This window comes from Penaeus vannamei, chromosome 1, assembly GCF_042767895.1.
Source record: "Penaeus vannamei isolate JL-2024 chromosome 1, ASM4276789v1, whole genome shotgun sequence".
Classification (NCBI taxonomy): domain Eukaryota; kingdom Metazoa; phylum Arthropoda; class Malacostraca; order Decapoda; family Penaeidae; genus Penaeus; species Penaeus vannamei.
This window is the reverse complement of record NC_091549.1, coordinates 20,987,238-20,992,237: the sequence shown is the minus strand read 5'-3', so window position 1 is coordinate 20,992,237 and position 5,000 is coordinate 20,987,238.

Sequence of the window (5,000 nt, the reverse complement as noted above, 5' to 3'; positions counted from 1 at the left end):
ACAACGGATGAGGGGAAGGGAGGAAGGGGAAAGGAAGGAAGGGATAGGCAAGATGAGGAATAGAAGATGCGTTTCTGAATAGTTGAATCAGTTGCAAAAGGAGGAAAATGGAGTCTTGATGGTTAAAAGAAGGACGATAACGATGGTGTAATGAGTAATATATTTTCTTTCTCATTTGTTCAGTTACTTATTTATTCACTGTTTTTTTCCCTTTATGCATTATTTTTTTTTTTAAAGACTATCTATCCATTTATTCATGTTTTTGGTTTTATCTATTCAGTTATTTATTCTTATATAATCTTATTCGTTTTTATTTTTTATTTTTGATACGAAGAACGTAATCTTTCCTGTACTGGAAAAAAATCAACAATGCAACATCATCATAATATTGATATGAAGTCTTGGAAGTACAGAAAGAGCAAAAATGAGAAACATAGAAGGAGAAACGACAAAAAAAAAACTTCGTCATTAAAAGAAAGAAAAGAATACGATAGTAAAACAAAAGAAAAAACAATCACAGCCTTCACCCAAGAGAGCAAAGCAATAAATTAAGAGAGCAAGCAAGCAAGAAAATATCTCTCTTTTTAAATCATCTTCAGAAGACTCCATCACAAAGAAGAAGACAAAACAAACAAGAAAGAGAAACCCTGAATAAAGGAGAAAGAAAAAGAGAGAGCCGTAGAGATCGCGGGGCTAATGAAACTCTCCATCAAAAAAATAAACTGTTTATCTTTTAAAATCCACTTAAGAAGAATCCACCACAAAGAAGAAAACAAAACAGAGAATCAAGAGAAACCCTGAATCAAGAAAAGAAAAAGAGAGAGAGAGCTGAAGTGAGACGATAGCGAGCCGTAGAGATCGCGAGGATAATGAAACTCCATAAATAAAAATCTTTTAAAATACTCTTAAGAAGAATCCACCACAAAGAAGAAGACAAAACAAAGAAAAAGGAGAAACCCTGAATAAAGAAGAGAAAAAAAGAAACTGAAGTGAGAAGATAGCGAGCCGTAGAGATCGCGGGGCTAATGAAACTCTCCATCAAAAAAAAAAAAAAAAAAATTTAAATACACCTACGAAGACTCCACCACAAAGAAGAAGACAAAAAAAGAAGAAAGAGAAACCCTGAATAAGGAAGAGAAAAAAAGGGAGAGCTGAAGTGAGAGGACATCGAGCCGTAGAGATCGCGAGGCTAATGAAACTCCATAAAAAAATCTTTTAAAATACTCTTAAGAAGAATCCACCACAAAGAAGACAAAACAAAGAAAAAGGAGAAACCCTGAATAAAGAAGAAAAAAAAAGAAACTGAAGTGAGAGGATAGCGAGCCGTAGAGATCGCGGGGCTAATGAAACTCTCCACAAAAAGGTTTTTTTTTTTAATCCACCTAAGAAGACTACACCACAAAGAAGAAAACAAAACAGAGAATAAAGAGAAACCCTGAATAAAGAAAAGAAAAAGAGAGAGAGAGCTGAAGTGAGACGATAGCGAGCCGTAGAGATCGCGGGGATAATGAAACTCTTCATCAAAAAAAAAAAAAAAAATCTTTTAAAATACACCTACGAAGACTCCACCACAAAGAAGACAAAAAAAGAAGAAAGAGAAACCCTGAATAAAGAAGAGAAAAAAAGAGAGAGAGCTGAAGTGAGACTATACCGAGCCGTAGAGATCGCGGGGCTAATGAAACTCTCCATCAAAAAAAAAACTTTTAAAATACACCTACGAAGACTCCACCACAAAGAAGAAGACAAAAAAGAAGAAAGAGAAACCCTGAATAAGGAAGAGAAAAAAAAAAAGGGAGAGCTGAAGTGAGAGGACATCGAGCCGTAGAGATCGCGGGGCCAATGAAACTCTCCATAAAAAAATAAAATGTTTTTCTTTTACAATCCACTTACGAAGACTCTACCACCAAGAAGAAAACAAAACAGAGAATAAAGAGAAACCCTGAATAAAGAAGAGAAAAAAGAGAGAGAGCTGAAGTGAGACGATAGCGAGCCGTAGAGATCGCGGGGATAATGAAACTCCATAAAAAAATCTTTTAAAATACTCTTAAGAAGAATCCACCACAAAGAAGAAGACAAAACAAAGAAAAAGGAGAAACCCTGAATAAAGAAGAGAAAAAAAGAAACTGAAGTGAGAAGATAGCGAGCCGTAGAGATCGCGAGGCTAATGAAACTCTCCATCAAAAAAATAAAATGTTTTTCTTTTACAATCCACTTACGAAGACGCTACCACCAAGAAGAAAACAAAACAGAGAATAAAGAGAAACCCTGAATAAAGAAGCGAGAAAAAAAGGAAACTGAAGTGAGAGGATAGCGAGCCGTAGAGATCGCGAGGCTAATGAAACTCTCCATCAAAAAAAAAAGGGAAAAGACGGCGCGGAAACTTCTGATTGCAAATGGCGGATGAAATTGGCCGCTGAGCTCAACATATGGCCGTCTTGGTGCACTTTCCCGCCTTAATCTCCTGCTCTTCTCTTCTCTAATTCCCTCTTCCTCTTCTTCTCTGTTTTATTCCTCTCTCTCTCTTTCTTTCTTTCTTTTTTTTGTATTTGTGTGTCTTTGTCTCTCTCTCTCTCATTCTTTTTCTTCGTATTTATCTGTCTCTGTCTTTCTCTTTCTCTCCCTTTATGTATTTATGAATATATTTGTATATGATTATATATATGTATATATATATATATATATATATATATATATATATATATATATATATATATATATATATATATATATATATATATATATATATACGTGTCTGTGTTTGTATGTGTGTGTGTATGTGCGTGTGACCGTGCGTGCGTGTGCGTGTGTGTGTGTGTATGTGTGTGTGTGTGTGCGTGTGTGTACGATTATCACGCTTTCATCAGTCTATCTACCTTTATTTTTGGTAAATCCTCCCAACTTTGTGTTTTATCTTCATTCTCTCCCACTTTATTTTCTTCAACTTCAACGAATTTTACGCAATATATATTTTTTTCTCCCTCTCTCTTTCTCTGTCCATTCTTTTCTTCTCTCCTTCTCTTTTTTCTTTCGGTTTGAATTCACTACCTCAATTTTTCCTCTCTTTTTCTCGCCATTTCTTCTTTTTCTTATTTCCCCTTTTCTGTTCTCTGTCTCTTCCCTCTTTCGTTAGCTGTTTCTCCCTTCTGACGTGTATGTACCCTCGGGGAATTTTTTCTCGTTTTCTCTCTCTCTCTCTCTCTCTCTCTCTCTCTCTCTCTCTCTCTCTCTCTCTCTCTCTCTATATATATATATATATATATATATATATATATATATATATATATATATATATATATATTTATATCATGTTTCTCTCTCTCTCTCTCTCTCTCTCTCTCTCTCTCTCTCTCTCTCTCTCTCTCTCTCTCTCTCTCTCTCTCTCTCTCTCTCTCTCTCTCTCCCTCTCTCTCTCTCTTCCTCTCTTTCCCTTCCTCTCTCTCTCTCTCTCTCTCTCTTTCCCTCTCTCTCCTCCTCTCTCCCTCTCTCCTTCTTTCCCTCTCTCCCTCTCGCTCTCTGTTCCTATCTCTCTCTGACTGTGTATCTATCTCTATCTATCTGTGTCTTTCTCTCTCTTTCTGTTTATCTCAACCCCTCTATCTCTGCCTCATCCTTCTCACTCTGTCTTCCCTTCTGTGCACCCCTTCCCCATCCCCACCCTCGTCTCTCTAAACTTCTGGGTACTTTTAAGACCAAGTAACATTTCACTTTAATTTACTTTTACACTTACAAGAAAAGAAGCTGCTTCATCAATCAGTTTTCTTTGTTGTTTTGTCGCGTCGTAGAAAATGGGATGCTGTCGATGAGGGGTGACTAATGAGTATTTAAATTTAAAGTATTTAAATCAAAATGACTTTACCGAGAAGGGGAGAGGCTGAGAGAGAAGAAAGGATAAAGATGTTGATATGAGAAAGGTGACAATTAGAAGTCTGTGTGTTAGGATGTATTGAATGTAAAGTGAGAGAGAGAGAGAGAGAGAGAGAAAGGGAGGGCGAGAGAAGTGAAAGCAAAGGGGAAAGAAAAATAGGCAAGGAAGATTGAAAAGCGAAAGAGATTGAGACAGTAAAATGAATCAAAAGGAAATGGATAAAAGAAGTGAAAGTAAACGAAAATAAAAGAAAGAAGAAACCAGATCGTAGCAAGATAAAGATTGAACACGGGAAGCGAAAACGAGATAGCGAAAGAGAGTGAATTGCACAAACAAACAAAAAAGAAAAACGAGAAAAAAACACTGTACACACACATAAATGAGTCCACCCGTATACAAAAAAACAAAAACAAGAGACCCTAAAACAAAAAGGCCAAACCAATGAATAACTTCAAAAAAAAAAAAATAATAATGAAATAAAAAATAAATAAAAAGTACACCCTTATAAAAAAGCATAACCAAAGATCTTGAAACACAAACAAATCAAGGAATAACTAAGAATATATAAATGAGTTCACCCTTATACAAAAACACACAAATAAAGACCCTAAAACAAAAATAAATCAAGGAATAACTAAAACAAACAAAAAAAGCATAAATGAGTACATCCTTTTAAAAATACACACAAACAAATATCCTTAACCAAAAATGATTCAAGGAATAACTGAAACAAAACAAAAAACGAAATAGATAAATAAAAAAAATGCGTACACCCTTATAAAAAAAACACAACCAAATATCCTTAACCAAAAACAAATCAAGGAATAACTTTAAAAAAGGAGTACTCCCTTTAAACAAACATAACCAAACATCCTAAAACAAAAAACAAATCAAGGAATAACTAAAAGAAAAACAAAAAAACCCGACCACCGCCGCCAACCTCCCGCAGCGAGCGAACCTCCCGCCGAGGAGCGGAGCGGCCCGGGCGAGGCTGGCGCTGGGAAGGGTAATCGCCTCGCCCATTGACGCCGTAACGCGAGTGTCTCCGGCTGACTGCAGCAAAGGGGCGCGCTCTGCTTGATTGGAATCGGGGCCTTTCTTTCGCAGGGAGGAAGTGGGTCAGGGGGCGCCGCCG